At 40.3% G+C, this 27,298-nt stretch overlaps 1 protein-coding gene across 3 annotated transcripts in view; it reads right to left on the bottom strand.

The window, feature by feature from the left end:
• Window positions 1-27,298, bottom strand: part of LOC135708469 (uncharacterized) — a 120,816-nt gene that overhangs the window by 67,030 nt on the left and 26,488 nt on the right. Inside the window, exon 1 of one of the 3 annotated variants that reach the window (XM_065230590.1) lies at window positions 19,263-19,299. The exons of the other annotated variants lie outside the window; for them this stretch is intronic. The gene's annotated coding sequence lies outside the window, so the exon portion shown is untranslated. Of the gene's footprint in view, window positions 1-19,262; window positions 19,300-27,298 lie in introns of those variants that run through there. 3 annotated transcript variants of the gene reach the window in all.

The following is a 27,298-nucleotide window of genomic DNA, read 5'->3' on the forward strand; positions in this document are numbered from 1 at the left end:
AAGGAACTTTGCAATGGTCCTTGCAAGTCCACGGCATGTGGACCTCTTACGGAAACCACACCGTCATCTGCAAGTTGTCTTAGCGTGCATTGTTCTGCCAAACAGTTGTCGATATCTTTGACATAAAAGTTATAAAGAAGAGGGCTGAGACATGAGCCTTGTGGCAGACCCATGTAGCTAATTCTGGAAGTTGTCAGTTGTCCAAGGGAAAAGTTCATTTGCTTTTCTGACAACAAATTGTACAAGAAATTATTTAAAATTCCGGGAAGTCCACATCTGTGCAGATTGTCTGACAGAATTTCAATGGAAACTGAATCAAAAGCCCCCTTAATGTCCAAGAATACTGAAGCCAATTGCTCCTTGTGCGCAAGGGCCAGTTGAATATCTGTGGAAAGCAGCGCTAGACAATCGTTTGTTCCTTTGCTCTTGCGGAACCCAAACTGTGTATTTGATAGTAAGTTATTTGATTCGACCCAGTGATCGAGTCTCCGAAGGATCATTTTCTCCAACAATTTCCTAATGCACGAAAGCATCGCAATCGGACGGTATGAGTTATGGTCAGACGCTGGTTTGCCAGGTTTTCGAATGGCTATTACTTTGACCTGTCTCCATTCAGGCGGTACAATGTTGTTTTCTAGCAAGGAATTGAATAAATCTAGCAAGCGTCTTTTAGCGATACCTGGGAGATTTTTCAGAAGATTGAATTTAATCATATCGCTTCCCGGTGAGGAGTTGTTCGATGAAAGAAGAGCCATAGAGAAATCCAGCATTGAGAATGGTCTATCCAGAGAGCCGCCGCTAGGAGACGCTTCTCGAAGAATATTTTGTGCTGGAACTGAGTCCGGACAGACCTTTTTAGCGAAATCGAATATCCATCGGTTGGAGTATTCTTCACTCTCATTAGAAGATGAGCGGTTACGCATGTTGCGAGCCACCCTCCACAAGGTGTTCATTGAGGTTTCTCGTGAGAGTCCCTCGACGAAATTGCGCCAATAACCGCGTTTTTTTGCTTTGATTAATTGTTTCAGCTTTGTCTCAAGCTTTGAATATTCCTCGAAGTAAGTGGAGGTTTTGTGTCTACGAAAAGCTTTGAAAGCATCAGATTTTTCTACATACAGTTTTGTGCATTCTTCGTCCCATCCAGGTGTGGCTGGTCTCCTTTTGAAGGGCGCACTTGGAACTTTTCTTTTTTGTGCTTCCAGTGAACTTTTGTAAATCAAATCGGCGAGGAATCGATATTCTTCCAATGGTGGAAGCGTATCTATTGATTCGGCACCGATTGTCACCGCCGTTGCATATTTATGCCAATCTATGTTCCTTGTAAGATCAAATGGAACTCGAGATGGTTCTGCAGAGTGAGGGGCACACTTAATTGAAATGATGATTGGCAAATGATCGCTACCATGGGGATCATTGATAACCTTCCACTGACAATCCAATGATAGCGATCTTGAACACAAAGATATGTCGAGTCGGCTTTCTCGAGCCGGAGGTTTTGCTATACGTGTCACTTCACCAGTGTTCAAAATATTCAAGTTGAAATCGTCGCATAAATCGTAAAAAATAGCCGCTCTATTGTCATCATATAGATCGCCCCACCCAGTACCATGGGAGTTCATATCACCCAGAATTAATACTGGGGATGGAAGAATCGAAACTAGATTCCAGAGTTGACTACGGCTAATGGAGGTTCTTGGTGGAACATAAACTGAAGCTATGCAAAGGTCTTTGTTCTTCACATTTATTTGGCAAGCGACGATTTCGACGCCTGATAGAGCAGGAAGGGAAATTTTGTAGAAAGGGTAGCACTTTTTGATCCCTAAAAGTACTCCTCCATAAGAATCGTCTCTATCCAGGCGTATAATGTTAAAATCGTGGAAGTTGAGTTCTTCATCGGAAGAAAGCCATGTTTCACAGAGAGCAAATATATCACAATCAGAATTGTGAAGTAAAAATTTGAACGAGTCTAGTTTAGGCACTAGACTATGGCAGTTCCACTGTAGCACAGTGATCATATCTTCAACCTCGTTCGACGAATTATCCATCGAAAGATATGATTGATGCAAGGAGGGGCCATGAAACAGTCAATTGCTTAAGATATGATTCTAATGTTGGAAGCAAGGCAGAAACTAAGCTTCTAAGAGGGTCTTGTATGTTGAACATATTTAAAATGAATTCCACAATGTCCGAAAAAGCTAGCAAACCTCGCTCGGACTTGGATTTCTTTTGAGAAGTTTGAGGAGCAACTTTATTATTTTTCTTATCTTTTTTGGGCAATGGTGGAAAATTCCTGCTGCATCCAGGGATTGGTTCAGCAGGAGCCTTCGGTTTCGTTTTTTCATCCCCATTACCCTGGGAATTTGCCAATCTTCTGGAGGTGACTTTAGTTTTCTTACGGCGCACTTTCGGGGAGGGGCATTTTCTTTTTGAGGATCCGTCCATTTTTGAAGGTGCGTGTACCACCGTAGAATCACCTTCATCGGATGAGTCAGAGTCAGATTCTTCAGCTGACAAAATCGAAAATTGGTTTGCATCTTGGACGGCTGATGCAGCCTTCACCATTTGAGCATATGTCTGCTTGGAGCGTCCTGAGATTGAACGCTGCACTTTATCGGAGTGCTGCTTGTACATCGGGCACTCCTGCAAGGGGTGAGGATTCTCGCCACAGTACGCGCATTTTACTGATTCTTTGTGGCAAGAATCCTCTTTGTGGTTTTCACCACATTTGCCACAACGAGTTTTGTTGCCGCAATGGCTGGCCGAGTGTCCTAGCCTTTTGCAGTTGGTACAGTTATAAACCCTCTGTACAAACAACCGCACCGGAAAAAAAGCACCATCAACTTTGACAAAGTTTGGGAGAACTGAACCAGCGAAAGTCACCCGAAACGAGTCTGAATGCTGATAGACTTTCTTGCCATCTTGTAAAGACACTGAATGCAGTTGCCTAACATCCAGTATCTTTACAAGCTCGCTTGTGACTTTTCTGTTTTTAAAACAACCCGAGGCACGTTTCAAGTCCTCGACAGACAGACTCGCGTCGGAGACCACGCCTTCTATCTCCACATCTCGAGAAGGGATGTAGATGTTGTACTCAACACTAAACAACTCGTGATCAGCAATTTTATTTGCTACATCATAATTCGGTGCTTCTACACGCAGTTTGTTGAATCTCTCCTTATGTACCAAGATTCCCGGATACTTACGCAGCAAGTCTCTCGAAATATCGAGAGTTTTCAAGGGTTTATTTTTAGGCCGAAAAAAGACAACCCATGGTCCTTTCGAAAGTGGTTGGTAATACCTGGTTCGCGCAACGTTGGCATCGAAAGATGCCATAAGTGTTGCGCAAAAGCGGTGCGCAACCGCTTAAGAAGGAAAAAAAATAAAAACCTTCTCCAATTTATTAATTTTAATTACTAGTAATTAAATTTTTGCACGGCGTACAAGCAAATTAAAGCGAAAAAAAATCGAAAAAAAAACTTTTATCTAGTTGCAACAAGTTGTCTCACTATGAACCATACTCCCTTACCAGGGGTGAGAGACAGAACCACGCGCCACGAGGCAAAACAAAACTACAATAGGGAGGCAATGGACTTGCAAAATGTATTGTACTATACTTATGCCGGTTGTGTAAACAACCTATCAGCCGGTGCAGCTAGGTATTCCGTTTGCTGCTGCTACGCTGCGGCTATTAACGGAGATGATGCGATGATGATGGTGATGATTTGATGATGATCGATCACTGGGGTAAAGGTGAACAGTCTATACGTAAGACTCAGCTTACGATAGCTGCTTCCGAAAACCGTGCGCGATTCACCTGAACACTTTTTTTTCTACAACGATAGCGATGGAAACGCGGTAAAAAACGAGTGTCGTATGAAGAGACCAGGACGCTGTTAACTGGCTCAGCGCTCGATACGGAATGAATGTATTTCTTTTAATCACGTATTAAAGCATAATAATACTAGTTTCAATATGTTTTAAATTAAATGAAGTAGTGTGCTCATGTTGATAAGTAAGTATTTTAATTCTAGTTATGAAATAGTTCATCAAAAACATTTTACTTTCAGCGAACCAGTTAGAGCAGGGATAGTGAATTATTTATGATTTCGAACTGGCTGTTTAGTACGATATCAAACTTTTGAATTAAATTGCTTAGCTGGAGGTTAATGGTGTCGTTGTCGTCCGAACTCGTACACTCCCGATCATAAGTTTAAGGACACCTCCAAAAAAGGTATTGAATGGAACTTTCCTCGTAGACAAATTGTTCAATATAATTTTCAAATTTTGTGTGCTAAAAGTTCACCCAAAGTTACATTATTTTTCAAAATTTACTCTGAAGAATCGTGACTGATTTTCTCAGAATTGGGTTGGCCAAATTTCGAAATAAAAGTAGTAGTAGAACACTTATGCTATATCATTCATACCATTCAATGAATATTGAACGTAAAATGAGAGATCATTGAACAAAACATATTTGCATGGTTTTTTGGGGGTGATCGGTAGTGCAACTAGATTTCAAACTGAAGTGCCAAAATAAAAGCGTATGTTGCATGATTATGAAATTCTTGACTTTAAGCCGGCCAAGGATGCTTGGACTACACTGGTTATTTGCCAGAGGCCAATGAAGCACAACTACCAGCAATTCGTTGTGCTGGTGGGCTCGAAGTTAAACTAATTGCAATTGCCACTGGTGGTCGTATCGTACCGCGTTTTGATAAATTTACATCGGTAAAGATGAGTTATGACGGACTGGTGAGCGAGTTGAGTGAGTATCCTGATAGCAACCGAAAGCTTTATGTGAAATCAACATGAATTTCTCACTTTTACCCGTAAGTAAAGATAAGAAAATATTAATCTGTTCTGTAATTATAATTTATAACAAACCATTGATATACCAACTAAAACGATTTAGTTCCAACACGTTACTTATTTGTATCAATTTCATGTAAAATAATCCTAAGTTAAAATGTATGAATTTATTTAAAACCATTCCCCAAACAGTCCAAATTAAAGTGATAGAATCAATTAGAGAACGGTTCTGACATTAACACGGAGCGAATATGTTGGTTTGACCATGTCCAGCCTTATTACGGCTTAGATCTTATTTTGGGCCAAGTAAGCACAACCCGCCCTTTACATCTATTTTTAGAACGAAGTTTTTCACAAAATGGAATATTCTCACTGCATATGCCTTCCAAATTTATTGAACTTTCCGTACGTATCGTAATATTTGATAAAGAGAAACACATTGTGGAGATATTGTTAAAAATCTAACACTGCTTCTTGACGCCAAACTCAGCCTTCGGATTCTAAACTCGGCCTAACGCATTGAAACGCCATTCAAACGCAATTGAATTCACTCTTTTATTTTTTGAGGATAATGGGTGCAAACATACATATCACACTTTCTTATTGATTTCGTTCGGTAGATTTGGAACAGAAGTATCGTACCAAACGCATAATTGACTTGTTAACGCCGTAATCATGGTTTAATTTGATGTTTTCTGCTAAATAGGCCCAAAATGGGCGATTAGGCCGAAGTAGCTCTCTACCCTAATAAGCCTTAAGCAGGAGAGCATCAAAGGTTCCAAATCCGAGGAAATGTGATTCTCTTCTTATTCGGCGGCAATCTATAGGAGATGTGGCTTTGCGAAAGGTGCAGAAAGCTTTCACAACTTCTTATTCAGCTTCAATCAGCGTAAAGGCCTGAAGTTATCGTCCAACGGTCAAGAACCTGATGGATGAAAAATCCATCTTTATGGAGACATGGTTTTGGGATAGAAACATTTGCTCAGGGAATTTGCTTCCACACGCAGTTTCTTCCACAGTAACTTTCCAAATAGTTCCTTATTCTACCTTTGAATGACATGTGAATCGGTTTGGCAATGTAATATTCCTTGAATCAAAATGGTCTCCTCCTCGATTCCTACAAAAAAGGAATAAATTAAAAAATAATACTTGATTTTTCTAAATACGCACACACAAATTCTCGGAAGACACCGAGTAAATAATCGAATGAAATCTGTCTAGCAACGGAGGTAACAAACTAGCGCTAAATATTTCTTAAGTATTTTTAAGTATTTGCAGGTATCTTAGATATCAGTAAGAACTTTCTGAGTATAATGCGAGAAATACAAAGTTTAGAGTGGGATGCCCCTAGTTTTTAGTTGTTTACTGTAATCAAAGTTTTGCTTGTTTTGATCAAAACAAGTATTTTGAGGAATACTCGTTGGTTTCAGATCGATTGGTAGCTCAGCAACAAAATGGCAATGGAAAACACATGTGTGTTGTACAAAGTACAACAGCGCGAGTAACGGAGGGTTAAATGATTATTTTCTATGTAATATGCGCTTTAATGCAGCAAAAACGATCAATGTGCGACCAAACTTTGTTATATTATCACTGAGCCTACTTTGATTCAGTCATCGACAAATGCGCGCTGTCACTGAGCTGTGGAACGACCTTTTTGAAATGCAAAATAATCAACGAGGATACTAAAAGGGACACATGTTTCAATGGAATTTGAGATCACTTTTGAACAAGCTTTCATCCTATTCAAGGCTCATCTGCCTGATTTGGCCGGATTTTTGCCTGTGAGGGCACAAAATATGTAAATTTTTATACTAAATTGGGCAATAATTCAGTAAGTGTAATCGATACGTCTTCACAAAGTTGGGTATTTAGCCAATATACAAAAAATTGTAGAACTTTATAGTCTTCTAAAACCTACAGTTTTTTTTTTAATATGCGATAAAAACTGAAAAAAACTAAATTTTGTGGAACGCTACGTATTTCAAAAACTAAGATATATATTTGTTATTATTGTTATCTGTGGAGGGGTTTTACTATACTGCTTTTATATTTCCTGATAATCGGTGTGCACTTATTTCAACCAAAATGCGTTACATTTCCGTATTTTCCGTTCCAGTAAACAATCCGATTTCATCGACATTTTCTAACCATCAATACAACAACAACAACACAGAGTTAGTATCTCCACTCTGGAAAACGTTCATCTGCTACGTACACTTCAGCTCGAAACGCGATTGGTGGAAAATTGATACATGCACGCTTGTTCCGAAGTTCACTCCTGAAGTGGTTTGTAATCTGTTCGAACGGTCCGGAGCCAATTTGGAGGCCACACCCACCACCACCACCACCACCGCAGCTTCAGGTCAGACAGTTTGTGCAAAATTTGGCAAAACAAGCTCGCTCGGTATGTGGTGTGATTACGTACCCTAGCTTGGACATACCCAATGCATATGAAGAAGGAGAAACTTTTCCTATAAATTGATATTAAAATTTCTAGTTATCCACCTATCCGACTCCGTGTATGGGGAAAACGGTATGAGATGCTATGGTAGGGAAGTAATTTACACAAGACAATTTGGAGCCACATTAGCAGCCACCCTGGTGTTCATTGGTTGTATGTAAGTATACGACCCTAGAAACTGACTCAAAATTGAGTAGGATTTCACTCATTCTGGCGTTTACATGTATTGAGTAAACGGTACTAAAATTGTTTGCTACCTCACTTTTTGTCAAAATACCCGAAATTTCCATAGAATGGGAAAGTCGAAAAAGTTGAGTGTGCATAAAAATGAGTTTCCTCAGTGGCGAAAGAATCTACCGGTTTTCCCGGTTTGAGAGTGTGCGTTAGTGTTTTTGTACGGTAGTTAGTTTCACAAAGTGAGTCTGTGTGGTTTTTTGGTTGTACATTGCGAAGTGTTTAACACGGTTGGACTATGGTGACATGATTTACCGAGCGGAGTTTGGTTTCAATTAACAAGTAGTTTTGTCGTCATTTGCCGGTACAAGTAAAGCAAAGTGGAACTGTTTAATGGCAATGTTGAGTCTGGGTGATCTGGGGGAAAATATGCACATGGTCGATTACCGACAACTCTACAGAAAACTTCCATGAACAGTAATACGAAGAAGAAAAGGGTTTACAATGCCTTTTCAATGGATTCAGTGATTTGTCACGATCCTATTTAATTTGTTGAGAATGACTTCATAAACTTTCATAAACCGTTTATTTTAAGGATCTACTTTCGAACAAAATAACCCTCCCAATGTAAACTCGCGGATGACATACCATCACACCCTTCTCTAATACCGCAAAAAGCCTCGTGCGGAAGCACCTAATGAAAAGAAGTAATTTGTTCTGTTTTATGATCCCATAAAATTCAATTTAGCGCGATTTCCTCTGGAAAACCCGACAATCGCATCAACCAGTGCCCTAACCCGGTAGGAAAAAGCTGCAGCAGCACCAGCAGCGCAACAATCAGGGACAAACATAAAGAAATTAACGAAGACAATCTAAACGAGATTCGCTGCCTGTCAGTCAGTCAGAGCCGGGAAACCCCAGAAATGGGACATCTCCAACTTTCCACCAACAATCTTGAGAAAGTGAAAACAATCACGTTCCGATACGCTTTTCCGATTTGTAATTTATGAAAATTGAAAAAATCGCCATCGATGGCCGAAGGCTTATCTCGGTCTATTTGTCGAAGGTCGAACAATCAAATCGTGTTTGCTGTCCTGTCTCCGTGTCCATTGAACCAAAGCTGGGTAAAGCGGAAAATATAGAAAAATAAAAATTCGCACAAAATTATCTTCCAATCAATATCTCGTTTATTATTCGAATCGTTTTCGGTGGCGCAAATTTCAATCCGAAAGAGAGTTTTTGCGTTGCTGTTGCTGTCACCCTTGCCAGAATCGAAATTTTCCTCCCCGATAAATTGGGTTTCCTCGAATGGGACTCCCGGATTGTCCTACCACTTATTTGCACAAATTTTCCCCGGGTTTCCTTCGTTTCACAATTTTATTTCCAGTAAAACTTTACCACCACACCGCTCCCAGGGCGAATTCTACTGCTCGGGCAAATAAAGAGCAAACTTTACACACAGAAATGGCAAAGCCATTCACAGAAAGCAGATGAAAAACTAGAAAGTCAAACATTTGCTGGAGACATGAGCGAAAAGTTGTGTCTGGAATTCGTCCACCATCGACGATAGAGTTAGGGAAATTTTGCCGTTTTCTATGGGTTCGTGCGCTAAAGTTTGTGGTTTTGGGTTCCGTTTTGTCGGATCTCTGATTTCAATCGCTTCCGGATGAATATACACGTCCATTAGGATCCGTTAAATTATGAAAATGATCTTAACGGTAACTAGGTAAATGACTTTTTTTTTTCAAATGCCCGCCATTTTGTCAAATTTTGAGATTTTTCAAAGATTCTAGTTCATTCCATTCTCTGAACTATACTCTTCAAGAAACTGAGCCGATTTTCTTTCTAGGTGACGATTTGCGACCTCTAGGCTGCTCGCAGTTTTGGGAAGTACCCGCCGGGCAGCCGCCATATTGGACGCCATTTTGGATTTTTGGACTTGAAAAAATTCCCAGTTGTAGAGCAAGAATGAATAAAGATTTGACAAAAAACTCAGGTCTCTAACTCTTACCAGTTCCCTGGAAAAAAAAAATCCAAAGTTTAGGTCAATTGAACCGGAAATCCCCCTTAACTGAAGACATCAAATCAAGAAGACTGGCAACTCTGTCATAATCCAAGCGACAGATACAATAGCGCTGCGCTCGAGCAAAGGTGGAAGTAACGCATAGAGAAATGAGCAAATATACAAACTATTCTTCTGAGGTTGTAATCTTTGCTATCCAATTCGTTCGAAGCATTTACCTTTTCGCGGCAGATGACGCGATTGTGCCAGTCTCATAGCGTTCGTATAAGAAAATGGTATCATAAAACGGTACGGTTTGCTTCCGGAGCCTTCGTCACTAGCCCGATACAATCGATCATGGCTGAAGCGGGCACCTTACCGTTCGAACTGCTAGCAGCACAATCTATCGCGCGAATTGCAATTCGGATACTAGCAAATAATCAGAACAACAACAGCCTCCCTCTCATTCAACGAGCATCGGATCGCCTCAATGAGCTGACAAACTCAGCGCTCCCCGCTGTCGGTCAACTTGTACGGCAGACCGACCGTCCGTAAAACACACGAAAACCTTCAATCCTGTGGGACGTTAAAAAATGTGTTCGAGCCGGCGATCCGCCAGAGAAAGTCCGCCCGGTAGTGCAACAACTACTATCGACCCGCTTCCACCGATCAACCGTCGTCTACACCGATGGATCCAAACACGAAAACACTGTAGGTGCCGCATTCCATAACAATGGTTTAGCGGGAAAGTACAGCCTCCCAAAGGAATGTAGCGTTTTTTCTGCGGAGACGTTTTCATTCCGAATATTTCGAACGAATTAGTCATTCTTACGGACTCTGCAAGTTGTCTCCAGGCCTTAGAAGCTGGAACATCTAAGCACCCGTGGATTCAGGAAGTGGAACAAATATCACGAAACAAATCCATCCGTTTCTGCTGGATACCTGGACACGCCGGCATCCACGGAAACAACGAAGTTGATCGGTTGGCAAACATGGCGAGATCACAACCTCCCATTGATGTACCAATCCCAGGCGATGATGCGCTGAGAATGATGATGCAAAACATTCGCCAACGATGGAACGACCAATGGTTCGCGACCAGAGACTCCAAACTAAGAGAAGTCAAAGACGACACGCACAAGTGGACGGAACGAGGAAGCACTTTCGACCAGCGTGTGCTAACACGACTAGGAATTGGTCACACGCGGCTAACCCATACGTACTTATTGAAGAAGGAAGCCCCGCCCAGTTGTTGTGGAACGGTTTTAGACGTCCGACACGTGATTTTGCAGTGCAAAAACTATGAAAGGCAACGACAAGAGAACGATATTGACACAACAAGCTTGCGAGATGCGTTAGGAAACTCTGAGGAGCAAACCACCAAATCGCTGAATTTTCTACGGCAAACTGGACTGTACCGAAAAATTTGAAGGATGTAGAGAAAAGAATAAGAAGAAGAAGCAGCAGAGGCAAGAAGGTTAAGCAGTTAACGGAGCAAGGAAAGAAGGTAGAATATGAAGAAGAAGGAGCAGCCGAAACCCGGTGCAGAGGCAAGAAGGTTATGCAGTTAACGAAAGAATGTGAGGAAGGCAAACATGTAACTGGATGAAGATCAAAGAAGATGAACTGAGCTGGACAAATTTGATACGGTCATGTAAAGAAGGTGAAGGTCATCAAGGATACAAAGCGGATAGCGGATGGAAGAATAAGAAGAATAAGAAGAAGATCAAAAGAAAAACTATTATGAAGTAAAGGCGGAATGGAAAATGATGCGGAAAAAGATGAAGAAGATCAAGATGATAAAGCGGAAAATAGCGAAATGAAGAAAACGACACCGATGGAAAATTTGAGATATCGTGAAGACGTAGAAGATGAAATCAAAGCAATGGATTTGAAGGAAGAAGTAAAGAAAATAATTTGAAGTATGGTGAGAAGAAAGAAGAAGACAGATTAAAAGTGAATGAAGAAGAATACCAACAAGCAACAAATGATCAGAAGTGAAGAAGATATATGAAGATGACGCAGCCGATTCAGCAAGATGAAGGAGACCCGTCGATAAAATACCATGATGGCGAATAACACGAAACGATCGAAGGCTACGGAAAAAAACGAAGATGATGAAGAAAGAAGATGAAGAAAAGATAGAAGAAGTAAAAGTGAAATTAATTTAGAAGAAGAAGTGAAACAGATGAAAGGTAATGGTCAACGATGAACCAGAAGGAGACGAAACAAAGCTAAGTGCAATTAACCATAAACACTAACACTCACACCCACATATCATTACACTAAACTGAAACAGACATGAATGCATCTATGGATGTAAAATGTCTTAAATAAATACAAAAAAAATATTATTATTAATATTATTATTTTTATTATTTTTATTATTATTATTATTATTATTATTATTATTATTATTATTATTATTATTTTTATTATTATTATTATTATTATTATTATTATTATTATTATTATTATTATTTTTATTATTATTTTTATTATTTTTTTTTTTCCTTTGGTTTGTTTTTTCCGTTGATCTTGTTTTCCGTGCTGAGCACCAATGCTACCGACGTGCCAGGAAGGCAGCTCCCACACCTGGACCCTACCTATCGACCCATCAACTAATGAACCGGGGACCAACGGCTTTACTTCCCATCCGAAGGAAGGCGTGATCAGAGATGTTATGCCTCAGAACATCCCGGCGGCGCCGACTGAGATTGAACCCAGGCCTGCTGGGGTGAGAGGTAATCACGCTTACCACTACACCACCGGCGCCGTTATTATTTTTATTATGGCAGTAATGTTTTAGCGACGATGCTTTACAGTGAGAAATATTCAATGTGTTATGTCTGTTTGTCTGTGGCAATTCCATAGCAAACCGATATATACATAGTGGTTCTCAGAATTTCGTAAAAATTGGTAGTTGTGTTCCTTATCGCAAAATATTAAACCCTTTTTTATTTTGTGATTAGGGTGACCATTTCCATGTTAAACTAGTTTGAGTAGACTTTAAACTAGTTTGAGTAGACTTTTGAACCACTGCTGAGCCGATTTCAAAGATCAAAATCAGCTGGATGTGTTAACGATGCCGTTAAATATTTCAATCAAATGATTTGGGATATCATGGCTGTATTTGTTCCTATTGCTCGCCCCGCACCAAAGCCACCGTGGTCTAACGATCACTTGCGTTGACTGAAACGGCTAGGGCTAAATCGCTACGAAGATACTGCCAAAATCATTCGTACTTTACGAAGCAGGAGTTCAACCGCACAAGTAACGACTAAAGGAAATACAACAGATTCCTGTATCGACTATATGTCTTCCGTACGCAATCATCTCTTTGCAGAAATCCAAAGCGATTCTGGTCGTTTGTAAACTCTAAAAAGAACGAAGTAGGTTTGCCATTGTCAGTTCATCTCGGTGAGTAAACCGCTAAATCTGATCCGGAGAAAATCCACCTTTTTGCTCAACATTTCCTGAGTCCGTTCCATGAATCCTTAGCCTCACCAAATCAAGTCACGATCGCTATAAGCAATTCTCCAAGAGATGCATTTGAGCTCTGTCCATTTCACATCAGTGAACATACCGTCAATCTAGCTCTTCAAAGGTTGAAACTCTCGTTTGCTGCCGGCCCAGACGGCATTGCTACGTCCATTCTGAAGCTGTGTTCGGAGTCGTTGCTCACTCCCTTGGTGAAGCTATTTAATCTGTCACTACAGGAGAGTAAATTTCCTGAGGAGTGGACATTTTCGTATATGTTCCCCGTCCACAAAAAGGCGATAAAAGGAATGTCCAGAATTACAGAGGCATCGCATCACTATGTTGCTGGTCCAAAGTATTCGAGATCATCATCAATGAGCATGGATTCTACTCAAAACGGTCGGTTACAACCAATTAGACCGAATTCGTGTCGCTCCGCGTTCGGACTATAGACTCTGGTGGACAAATCGACGCTGTTTACACTGTTCTCAAGGCTGCACTTGACAGAGTAGACCTCAACATTCTTTTGAGCAAGCTTGAGAAGCTCGCGGTCTATAATGGAAAAGTGCTGTCGTCTGGTGCCCTAACCAGATTTGAGAGTGTGCAGAGAAAGTTTGTTCGCTACGCGCTTCACCATCTGCCCTGGCGTGACTCGGCTAATTTGCCGTCTTACGTGGATCACTGTCGTCTGCTTGGAATTGACACCTTGGAACGAAGAAGACGAAACGCGCAAGCTGTGTTTGCTGCTAAGATCATTACCAACGAGATTGATTCCCCCGAATTACTTCGGCAGTTTTTCTATTACGCACCTGAAAGAATGATTAGACACAAACTTGCAAATGCTCATTACAGCTAAAATGCTATTTTTCGGATTTATGAAGCTACGAAATATTTTAATGGTAATTCTTATTAACAAGATGCAAGGTAAAGTATTTGTATGATACATAAAACATGTTGATTTAGCTTTCAGGGGGTCGCAATAGCGATTAGCTGTAACGATGAGCAACGTGATGAGCGAGCAATCAGAAAAAAAATTGATAAATTGCGTATGTCATACACAAACTTGAGTGTTCACTCGGCTGTCGACAAAAGCAGGCCACTCTCGATGTGTGCCACGCGATCGTCTGCTTTCTCGGCAGCAACCATTGTGTGGTCCTCCTCATTGTTCTTCATCAGCAGTTCTTTCGGTCGATGCGTTGTCGACTTTGGAAAGCAACCGTTTCGTGATGAGTGTGTGAGTGTTGACCACGTTTTGCGTCCATTGCTGCAATGGAAGCGCTTTGCCCCACGATGGCGTAACTGCCATACAATGAAACCACTGCAAGCGGCTCCAGTTCTGATGGCGGAGGCTTTTTGGATAGCGGAAGATAAAGTGTTTATTGTGTTGTACCTTTTGACTATAGTTTTAAGATGTATTGTATAGTGACCAAGAATCCTCGGCTCTGTAAAGTTAATTCGGTTGAGCCTTATCAAATAAATTAATGAACAAAAAAAAAACACAATTTTTACCACCCATTCTTGCTTCTTACAAATAAAAATTATCATTAAAGTATCTCATAGTTTCATAATTCCAAATATTAGCATTTTAGCTGTAATGAGCAATTGCAAGCCTGATTAGACAACGTAATTTTGTACATCTCGCAGCTCGTGATCGGCAATAAGGGTTGAATGAACCTATCCAAGCCGTCGCTAATGCGTTTAATGACGTTTATACATTGAACACTGGGCCAGGAATGCAATCTAGCGGAGCAAAATTAATAACTCCGAAACGATGCATTTTCGCGACTTGGTGTTCTGGGCAAAGTTTCTCATAATAATAAGGACCATCTATTGACATAAATTAATAGTTCAAAACTCTTCCGCAATCACAATTTCACAATCTAACTTCTTTCTCTGACGTTTTGGAGACTTGATGTCTTCGGAAAAATTGTTTATCTTGACAAAATAAATAACTCTTTCGAATACGTAAAATTTTCACAGCTTACTGGTTCCGAGTTATATGGAGTTAAAGAAAAAAAAATGTCGAAAATATGATCTTTCTTTCTGTTTCGGTCATTTTTTTTGCTTACAACCATATAATTTTATATTTTTCTTTTATGCAAATGAATTTAATGAATAACTTTTGTGAAGGAACATACTGGTTTAAGCTTTTAATTTTAGAGATATGGTTGAAAAACACGAAAAAAACAGAATTTTTTACTTTATTTTCAGCAAAAATAAAGTAATACTCTATAAACAAAATATCATAATTTGAGAGAAGTACATTTTGGTGTTTTCAGATTTCTTCATTTCAGTGGAAGATGTTTTTTTCTAAAACTTTTTTTAATGCATTGAAATAGCATTTTGAAGACTTGACGACTTTGGCAAAGTTGTTTATCTTGATAAAATAAAAAAAAACTCTTCTTCAGACGTCAAAACTCCACAGCCTACTGTTTTCAATTTCAATGTGGTCAGAAAAATCAACATTTTCGTATTTTTTTAAATCATAACTTTTGAACCACTGATTCGATTTTTTAGATCAAAACGTCAAGTTTATGTTTCGAATAACATGAATATGGACTCTCTGTCCTTTGGTTTCGTGAGGGTTAGGGTGCGTTCTGCCAGGTTGGTCGAGGCAGATTTCATGTGTGAGTAAGTATACTGGAGTCGCTTTTTACGCGGTTTTTTTTTACACGGTTTTTTTTACGCGGTTTTTTTTACGCGGATTTCGGAATTTACGCAGATTTTGGTTTTTTTACGCGGATTTCAGAATTAACGCGGTATATCGTTATACACTAGAGTTGCTTTTTACGCGGTTTTTTTCACGCGTTTTTTTTACGCGGTTTTTTTTACGCGGATTTCGGAATTTACGCGGTTTTTTTTTACGCGGATTCCGGAATTTACGCGGTTTTTTTTAACGCGGGACGTATCACCCGCGTAAAAAGCGACTCCAGTGTATTGAGTAATTATGTGCAATCCACTTTAAAGGTGCGTTTCATATTTCATCACATGTAGTTCCAAAGAGCCTGAACGAAATATGGCGCATGTGATGATCACTTGAAGATACGATATGACGGAACATTGACACTTATTGTATAAAACAGAAGTAAATTCTTCCAAAAATTAGTTACGATAACATATTGAAAAAATTGTTGACTGTTAGCGAGCAAACGTAATGTTGCACTGAAATAATTTAAATCGTGTTAAATTTAAATGTTCCCTCATTTCTTATCCTTTGAACCTTTCTGAACGGCCATCCCGTTGTGGTTATATCACAGCATTGCTAATAATGTATATATCTATATCTTTTCCGGTACCATGGAGTCAACAAAGTAAAAGTGAAAGAAGAGCTGCAAAATGGAGCACATGCGATACGAAAATGGAGTGATGCTCGTTATGAAAATACCAAGAGACACTGTCCCTTTTCCGCATTGGTGTTACGGTTTTATAAGACGCAACTAGGAACTCGAGATCATCATACAAAGATGATGGACGTCGAAATGTCGTAGAACACATCAGCAATAACATAGGAGACTAGTGACGACTAGCAGTGACGCAGAGAAGGACAACGAGTTCACAAATAGGCACGAAAATTGGACAGAAGTGTGAAGAAACAACGAAAGTTGGTGAAAATTTTAAATTTTTATGATTGCTCATATAGATACAAAACAACAATGCTGGGATTTTGATTGACCATACAGGGCCCCGATTGAAGCGATTTGGACGGGAGGGAGTGGGAATGTCAACTCCCTGATGATCTGCGGTTAGTTGCGGTTTAAGGGTTGTTTGAAAAATCACATTTTTTCCAATTTTCAAAAAAAAAATCGCAATTTTACGGATGCCCCATATAAAACCCTAAATCATATAACTAGCGATTCCAAATAATTAATTAATTAATTTAGCTTTATTTAGGAGGCTTTCAGCCTTAGACTGGTTCGCCTCCGCGTTTCCAAATAGTTACTTGTAGGCTTCGTCACAAGCTCCCTCATTCCAACTGGCCCTCCTGCCAATGAGCACTTAATACCACTACCAAAATCCCATCAATATACTGGCCAAAATTCCTAACTATCATTGAAATGCGCAGAGCCTAACGGTTTATTCCAAAAGCACCCTTTACGCAGAAACGATGTTATATAAGAGACGCGTGGAGGTAATAAAAGTAAATCTGGTTGCACGGCCAACTAATTTCTTTTTCTGCAAGGTTTGGCAACCCGCAATTTTGTGTTTACCTCAAGTGACCTTTAATTTGAGCGACTGTCGTCTGCTGCAGCATCACGGTAAAATGAATACTTTTTTAACCGTATCGGTAGTATCGCTATTCAATGGAAGTCTTTGAAGACTCAATTTTTGACAAATCTGAGTGAAACCAAATAAACCACATTGGAGGGTATATTCTACAGAGCGAGCGTTGCACAAAATTATTCAATCTGCGATTGTAGCTTCTTATCATGTATGATTGAAATCTCTCATTTTAAGTCTCTAACAAATTTTACTATCTTGAAAAATTACACCGATCTTTGTAACAGAGCCTATGTATATGTATTTCATTGTGATGAAGCAAATATTGCCCGAGAACATAACGAGAATTCAGCTGATGAATAACAATAATATTCCTTGTCCAATTTCACTTTTCATACGCAATATTAATTATAATAATTTAAATCTCAACAGTTAACCAGCGTCTGGCTGAAAATCTTCTTAATAAAGACAACAAACCATAAACATTCAATTTAACCCCAATCTCAATACTTCCCACGCTTTTCTTCGTGAAGCGCTTGTGTTTATTTACATTGCTCGATTGGAACCGCATTTGACGGTTTGATTGGAACTTTTGGCTTCAGTCTTCGCGCGTCTCTTATTTAACTTCGTCTCTGCCTTTACACATTTCACCCTGAGTACTGCGAACTAACTCAAAATGCTTGTCATCTGGGAGCCGAGTCCAACTGTCAAATGGGAGCCAAACATTCAAAAGAGCTCAGAAGTCACGTAGGTAGTTACTGTTTGAACCACAAGTAAAGGTATTGCCACCTACTGAAAACAAATTAAGAATTATAATTATGAAACTGTCGAAACATCAACCTTAGTAGGCGGATAATGTAAATCATCGAGCGTGATGCTCGAAAAAGTGTTTTTATTTGATATTAATAATGTCAAAACAGGTTGCTGAAACAAGAATGTAATCAAACTTTATAAGAGTAATGTGAGCTATGTGGGCAGGTGCACTCCCATCACCATGTATACGTTATTTCTGGAGCAGAGGAGGAGGAGCCAAGAGTTCATTTGACAGCATGTATATACAATTTCGTGAGCTGTTTCAGCAAAACAATTTGAAACTTCGGAAGATTTTCAAGATGTTTTCTAGCTCACTTGAAAAATAAAATCGGCTGAGTTCGCAGTATGTACTCAGATTTCACCCGTGTCGTTTATTGACAGCGGTTTTAGCCCGGACTCCAACCGATCTAGTAGAAATCGACGTCCTGATCGGAATGGTTGCCAACTGTTACGAAGTCCGGTTGCCAAACTTTGCGTCTTTCAATTATAGAGTTAATATTATAATAGATAATGCATCTTAACAGATCTCATCTTGCGTTGACGACCAAAGAGAGTGGAAGTGCGTGGTCTTCTTAAAAAAAAAAGAGTTGTAAGGCTTCTTGTGAGTGTGTGTCAATCCACGAACACGTTAAAGTTAGTCAGTGCTTAGTGGACAGTGATTAGTACGTTCCACACTACACGCAAACCAAAAATTTATTACAATGAATGTTAGTTCAATTTCCTATCATCCTCTGTTCATGAACATCGCAGCGAATGTTAAAAGTTGACCTTGCAGACGATGTAATGGTTTTTTGTCTTTTTAACTTCGTGTTCTATGTATGTTTTCTGGTAGGTATAATCGAAAACGTAGATAGAACACGAAGTAAAAAGCTAAGCTTTTTATTTATAAAGCTGGGCTTAGACTAGGCAAGTCAAATGATCAACTCAGTTGAATTCAATTGGCTTGAAAAGTTGACCCTGATTCAACTTTTTTCAATTCAAGTGAGTTGATCAAGTCAGTTGAATGACATGATGTACACGTTCAATTTGCGTTCAAGTCAGTTGAATTCAACTGACTTGATCAATTGACTTGCCCTGTCTAAACCCAGCTTAACATTCTAGAACGACGCACACACTTGCTTCGAATCTCTCCAGCAGAAAAAGCATACGAAGTCGAGAATGAGAGGAATGAGCGCTTCGTATTTGCTTTCAGGCCATATTCAGAAGCATGGAGAAAGCACAGGTGTGATAATGCAACGTTCGTGGTTAGAGTCCAGTCGGCAACCTATTTCCTATTTTATCGACATAATTAATTTCACTCACTAATACACTCCACATTTTTCGGTCTCCAATTTTCTTGCTTTGGACCGCAGCTAGGTATATCGCATCCTCGGTTCATGCGGTCTCCACAAACATCCTCTGATGATGAATCCCACATAATTGTAAGCAAATCTTACGTCTCCCGGTTGGGTGTAGGACTATCCTCCAAACGTCTCAAGCCATCCATAAACGGGATGTAAAGTTCAAAGCTAAGAGGAAGAGGAGACAACTGGCTTTTACTCTTTTATCTCTGTATCTAGCTCTATCTATATTAAATTTTATCTCTATCTCTATCTTACGCACTTCAAATCGGCCAATCGCGAGCTGGTTCGCGTTCGACAGAAAAGTGGTTCGTTTTCGCTCCCGTATTGTCTCCTTTTCCTCTTAGGTTCAAAGTGATAAGAAAAGGTCCGCCGCGTACTTGGCACTGATGAAGTCTGCAAGTAGTAGGTGAAATTCGCGTATCTGTCATAGGATAAGCAATTATAACGGAATTAAAAGGAAATAAATTAACACACTCGGAAAGCTCTCCGTTAAGAGATTCCAAAAAATTGAATGTTAGATAATAAATTTATAGATAAATTTCTAAAGAACCCTTGGTATCGGTATTTTATCGGTATTACCAGTACTGAATCTCTCGGTACCAAACTACCGGTACTCGCAAAAAGGGTCCGGTACTGACAAACCTTGTTAGTACAATTTTGATCTTGTATATGTGGTGCCAAATGAAAAAAAAATTAAACTACACTCAGAAAAAAATTAAACTACAATTCACACTAAAACGTTATTCGCCTGGTTGACCCTCACTCAAAAAATTCTACACATCATCATCATGTGTCTCACACTTAATTTTGCGCTTATTGTGAAACACATCCATTTCATGTGTGAATCTTATGCTATGAATCATGCCTGAACACTATGGATTTGAATTGTGACACATTTGGATTCTATGTACCTCATATGGTGATATCAATAGCTTTGCACATCATAGTTCAATATTCTACAATATTATACAATATTCTACTTTATCGACTTCTACTTTGCCGACTCTAAAAACGAATCGACAAATATATATAAACAAAACTGTCAGAGGCCAGAGCTTTCACATATCTTTTTAATGGGTCTAATTTGGGATTCGATCATGGACTGTTGGGGTGTGCTGCTGCTGGAGTCTTCGTTCGATCCCACTGTGCCACGGTTGTTCTCATATATGAGGCGGGTTGATAGGATAAAGTCACAACTCTTGTTTTCGATGTTTACCTTTCTAAGCAAGCAATTCACATCGCATTGAAATGCACAACACTATAAATCCATCTGTTTTGAACAGTAGTGTGATTCAATGTGCAATACACTTGAATAGATAGTGAAAGAGTTTCAACATTTCAAAGCTTGAAACACTAGAAATTAACGTGTATAACACATTGAGCCAAGGTGAAATACACTTAAAGTAAATATGATTGTGCATTTAAAAAATCAAGTGTTTAAACACTTCGATCAAACGTGTGGAATTTTTTGAGGCTGCGTTTATTTGCATAAAAAACGAGCCTTGTATAAACTTGAAATATAAGGGGTATAGTATACATGCGTAGTTTAATGCTGGTTTATCTCAGAACGATTTCCACGCCCCCAGGTTTGTTTTGGTTGTCAAAAGGATCATCAATATGATAATAGCACTGAAAGAACTGATATGTGAATTGTTTAAAAGAGCCATTCCTATACAATTTAAGCTTTAATTTACTTCATTTCACGAAAAATACATTTCGGACACTTCGGCCATCTGCTCCATTTCTCCATGATTGTTTACTAAAGAATACACTGGTCAAAATACTCTCGCGCAAATCGCACAGTTTAAACTATACACTGAAGATAGTATACTTTTTATACTAATCTACGTGTTAACTTCGCGAATGACAAAAATGATTAAATTTTAAACTCTCAATGACTACTATTTCATCAAAGTGTACTTAGTTCAAGTTTTACGACAACTGCCTCTGAATGATGAGATTATCATCGGCTACTGTATGATGCGATGTGTGCCCCTTAAAACGCGAAGTGGTGGAAAGGATGAGGCTTCACTGTATGTGCCTTGTCCGCAAGTAAACAATGACCCGATTTATGAACATTTGCACATTGTTATGCATGAGTTCACTCGAATGTTCCACCAGGGAGCCAAAATCAGTTGAAAATACATTTTCCGATAAGGTAATCTCATAAATAGTTTGGGTCGTAAAATTGAACCACCAGATTGCCGCACAATTTCAGCGCACAATGCCAACCAGGCCAGCACTCAGATTTAGCAGCTAGCAAGAAGGCAGAGAGAAGGCAAAACCATTTGACTTGTCTTGTTGAACTTTGGCACCGTTTTATTCGACCATCTTTTCGGGTTCGGTGGCATTCTTGGATTCGGTCGGTCGAGTTAGATCGGTTTGATTCGGTGGGTGGATGGGTGTTTTTTTTTTCTCTAGCGTCGTACGTACTTACATACCTATTCGAGGTGAGGCCCTTTTTCGGTAAGAATATTTGTTTTTTCATCTTTTTCGTGAATTGCTATACGCTTCCTCGCACAGGAAGTATGTAATTGAGGAAATAAAAATGGATTTGAAGGCTTTTTGAGAGTAGACACGTGCCCTGGTTCAGTGATGTGTTGCGGAACGGGAAGCGCACATTTCGCTACTGGAAGTACACATACCTACCGTACCGACGATGGCATGCCTAGGTATTTTGTATGTTTGCGGAATTGAAATTCTGACTGTTATGAATCATCGGCGGAGCGATTCTCCCTGGAGTGGTGAATTGAAGCCATGGGACCAGAAATAACAATTTGGATTTATGTTACGTTCTCTACATAAATTGACTAGGGCAAATTTGGTTTGAACCTTCCATGGAATTGGTCGTTTCTGAATAATCCGGGTAGTTGAGTTGAGGACAACACTTATCCCTTCATTCAAGGGTACCAACCTACAGAGAGTGTGTGTGTGTGTGTTCCGTGCACAGATGGCCAAAGTGCATGTAACAATTTGTCGTCGTCGTCGTCGTCGTACCGAAGGACGCTTTTGTTCAGTGGCTTCCGGAGCTGGTTGGTGGCTCGACAGGAAATAAACATTTTAAGCTTCCTCGATGTTGTTTCCTTGCTACCGTGTGCTGCGGTTGGCCGTGGGCAGCACTGAAGAGGAAAGACGACGACGACAATCATGATGATGATTTGTGTTTTCCACTCGGCTATCAAGTAGGTAGGCATGAAATACGGACTCTTCTCGGGTATGAAATCGAGGATGATACAACGCCCGGTGCGACACTGGAATATTTATGCTTGCATACATTAGACAGCTAGCAACACGTATGGCAGGTTTGCCGTTGGAAATGAGACGGTTTATGGGTCATCATAAAAGGACAAACACAACGTACAACGAGGTTCATTGTGATACACGCACGACGAACAGTTCTAAGACCACTCATTCTGCTCCTATAGCAGCAGTGTAACGGTATTCATCATTAGAACGAGGTCTTGCACTTTTGACGAGCGGATAAGTCGTGTAGGATAGTCCTGTCATCATGACGACGATAAAACGTGATGTTCGACATGTGGTCAACCACAGACTCCGTTTCTGTTAATGAGAGCCCATGTTTAACTACGTAGGACGGTAACTAGCAGCTCTTTAAGCGTGTGATAAATGGTGCAAATTTAAATTTTGCGCTGCCATCAGTATGATACGAGTAAACATCTATATTTGTTCTTATATTGGTTTTGTGTCCTAACACACTAACATGCATATGCGCATATGGCATATGCGCTTTCAAAAAAATATTTATTGCAGGAATCTTTTTTATTTGAAGGACTCAATCGCGTTACCTTTACGGAGCCAATAATTTATTTTTGTAACGTACAAGTTTACTCACTGCGTCCTAGCAAGAAGTACGGTCGACTTGATTCACGCTCCGTTAATTTGAAAGTTTTCTCGCTATTCGCTTGATGTAAATCATCAGTTTTTTTCTCGCTTAGTGATTCCTGGCATAGTTCCTGGTAAATAATCGAAAAGTGAGGTTTTTTTCTGAGAAGAAAGTGTGTTTTCGGCATCATCCGAAGGAAAATTGTTTTTTGAGTGTCAGCATCTACCTCCGCATTCAAACCGCTCATCCATCATCGTGTGTTCAGCTGAGTGTCGAGCCTCATACAAGCACACCACAACGAAGACCGCCCCGCACACGCGGATCGAAGATCATCGACGCTGCGCGTCGCTCTGCTGCTGAGTGTGTAAACGCTCGGTGGTAGTAGAATAGGATTGTCAGATAAGTGTTTGTTCTTGTTTCTTTCTCTCACCCATCAGATAAATTTAATTTTGTGTTTCTGTGTTTGCAGTTTTGTCTGTGTGGTTTCGATTATCGTTTTAGTGGTAGAGCGTTTTGCGCTCCCACTAGTACGGCAAAATGGGCATTTTGTCGGAAGACAATTCCACTTTGTGACCCGATGGTAAGAAGGATGATGCCATCCCTGGTTCGTCATCTCAGTCTGGCAATGGACAGGCTCAGAAAAGCCCACGACCGCGAGCCTACCCAGAAGACTCGACTGGCCCATGGGTTGTCTACTTTCAGCCCAAAAAGAAACCTTTGAATGTAATGCAAATTACTAATGATCTGACGAAGCGGTTCTCGGCCGTGACCAAAATCTCGAAAGTATTTTTTTAAGGCTTTATTAAAGAGATTTTTAGCCTTAGGCTAGTTCATCTCTCGAATCTCGAAAGTACAGTCGTCTCTAACCTGAAGCAAGCTAACGAGACTGTTGCCTCTCAGCTCTTTACGCTCGAGTATAGAGTGTACATCCCAGCTCGTAATTTATTTATTTATTTCGTCAACCAACGTAGACTAGTACAATTAATACAGTTTTGTTTTCTTAAATATATATTTATATAAAAAAGTAGTGTCAGCTTTCTTGTGGAGATCGAAGGTGTGCTCACCGAAGCGAGTCTGATCCCCGAGATCTTGGCGAAGCAGCCGGTTGGCCGTTTCAAAAACACCTTGCTTCCCACGGTTCAGGTACTGGAAATCCAGAAACTGGGCTCAGTATCTTTCAGCGAGGGTAAAAAGAGCTTTACCACCACAGACTCGTTTCGGGTGACCTTTTCTGGATCAGTCCTTTCTCACTACATCGAGTTGGGAAAACTTCGGCTACCTGTGTGCTTGTTTGTTCCTTGGGTCATGAACTTCCAACACTGCAAACAATTGGGACATACGGCCTCTCACTGTAGCAGCAAGGCACGCTGTTCCAAATGCGGCACCTGCACAGTCACTGCACCAAAATGTGTGTACTGTAAGGGAACTCCTCCTCATGGTGTCTCATCGTGCCCAGCGTACAAACAACGCAGGGAGAAACTAGAACTAAGGTTGCAAATACTCATTTCAGTTGAAGCAATGTTTTTTTTTTTTAAATTATGAAATAATTAGATGCCATGATCATATTTTGAATTGGTAGGCTACAAGAAGAGGTTGCAAAGTATGTGTTTGACATATTAAACCTGTTTATTTCACTTCATGAGAGTCACAATCAGCGATTTTTCACAAACACACTAACTCACTCACTCACTCACTCAGCGATCAGAAAATCGCTGATTGTGACTCATAGAATGCAAAATTTACAGGTTTTATATTTCAAACGCATACTTTGTAAACTCTTCTTGTAAGTTACAAGTAAAACATACCATCATACCATCTTTTGGTTTTATTATTCCGAAAAACATTATTTTAGCTGAAATGAGTATTTGCAACCTTGAGTAGAACGCTTTCGTAAGCTGGGTTTAGACTAGGCAAGTCAAATGATCAACTCAGTTGAATTGCATTGGCTTGAAAAGTTGAGCCTGGTTCAACGTTTGTTCAATCCGAGGGAGTTGATCAAATCAGTTGAATAGCATGGTTTACACGTTCAATTTGCGTTCAAGTCAGTTGAATTCAACTGATTTGATCAATTGACTTGCCCTGTCTAATTTTTTTTATTACGGCTATAGGCTAGTTCATCACGTATATTAACGACAAAAATCCCTCTGATCTTTTCTCAGATGACAAGTCTGACTCTGACTTGACTGAGGAAGGAACTTTCAATTCTTCACGGAAACGAAGATGCATCCGTTCGCGGAAAGTTACAGAACAGAAACCCCAATCAGCTAGCCCACATCAAGGAGTGGTGGAAAAAATGAAGTTTCCACTGGTTTTCGCAGAACTGACTATACCCAGGATAACCTCTCCCGGGGACATCTAAAACCTCTTGGCTCATTTTTAAGAACAAAAGCACCTTCTTCATCTGGGTTGTTCTCATTTGATAACATTGTGGACGGTATTCTCAAGTAAAGAGATAAACCAACCTCTGGCTGAAAGTCTCGTTAATAAAGATAACCTAACCTTACCTATCCTCAAGTACCTCGATATTTCTGATCCTCTGAAAAGAATTGTTCTGTCAATGCTTCCTACTGTAAAGACCCTCTTGAAGCAATTGACATTGAAGTGGCCCCTCCTTGCAGCAATCATTTGATTCGATGGATAATTTTCCAAACGAACGAGGTCGGGGATTTGATCACTTTTCTACAGCGGAAATGTCAAAGTCTTATTCCCAAATTAGAATCGTTTAAGTTTTTAGTTCACAATAATGATTGTGATGCATTTGCTCTTTGTGAAACTTGGCTCTCTTCAGATATCGATCTTCCTTTTGACATAGGACTACGTATGTGATTTCTATATGGAGGTACACTTTGTGAAAACCAAAAATGGAACATGTAACAAAATTATGAAAGATTTTGAACATTAATAACTCAGCTTCCCCTGGACCAATTTCAATAATGTTATCACCAATCGATCAAAAATATTTCCACGCATCAATAGTAATGCTTCCGACTGATGATTTTCAACAAAAAACTTTTGAAAAAGTGGTAATGTCAAGCATTGTCCAATGTACAAATAAAAGGTGATAATTTTATCACTGTTTTCATGAAATGAACATTCTTCCCAAACCCGGTCGTCATAATCGAGTACCACTTCGTTGCACATCATTCTGCTTTATCCTGAAAATATATAAAAGAGCGCTGCTGTCAAGCCTCAACTCAACAAGACAGATTCTCTGCTTGAACGTCAAGCAGTACAGTTCGGTCTTTGCTCGCTCTGTCGAGTTGTTCGATAAACGTATAGTTTGTTACAAACATTCGCAGATATACTGCACGTCGCGTCGTCAGTAGTGTCGGTCGCATCGCGTGATGGGAAGACAGCGCTGCCGGAGCAGACTTCGTGACCTCGGTACCTACCTCAAATAGGTACGCTACTCTTCCCACCGATGTTGGGAATACCAACCCAGTCCCGGTGAAGCGGATGAAAAAGAGGAAGAAGAATCAAGGACAGTCCGATGGTACGAGCGGACGCGACGATGTTACCGCGACGAACGCCAGCAACATCGGTGATTTCGGCGACGCCGTCGAAACCGAGAATTCTGCCGGCCCGAGTGCGGCAAAAGTCAAGCTTCCTCCACTGGTGGTGAAGCAAGTACCACTCAACACGCTGATTGGCGATCTCTCATCGCTGGGCGTTGCAGCTGAGTTTAAGCGCGGCAGGATCGGTACCAAGGTGATGCTCCGTACGAAAGCGGAGTACGACGTGGCCGTGAAATATCTGAAGGATTCCAAGGCGGAATTCTTCACGCACGACATCCCCGGTGAGAAGCCCTTCAAGGTAGTCATGAGGGGTCTACCAAACTTCGACCCCAAGATGGTCGAAGCTGAAATCAACCGGTACAAGCTAGCCCCAATCGCTGTCTTCCGAATGACAAGGAGAGACGAAAACGTGAAGACGTACCCGGATTGTCTTTTCCTGGTGCACTTCCAGAAAGGGACGGTGACGCTCAATGCGCTGCAAGCCATCCGATCGATTTACTCCATCATCGTACGATGGGAGCCATACCGTGGCCATCGTGACGCAACGCAGTGCCAGCGGTGCCTCAATTTTGGACACGGTACCCGCAACTGTAACATCAAGCCATGCTGCAGCAACTTCGCTCAAGAACACGCCGT

Source organism: Ochlerotatus camptorhynchus, unplaced genomic scaffold (assembly GCF_037179485.1).
Source record: "Ochlerotatus camptorhynchus isolate MF236.1 unplaced genomic scaffold, CSIRO-AGI_Acam_v1.1 ptg000330l, whole genome shotgun sequence".
In the NCBI taxonomy this organism is placed as follows: Eukaryota; Metazoa; Arthropoda; class Insecta; order Diptera; family Culicidae; genus Ochlerotatus; species Ochlerotatus camptorhynchus.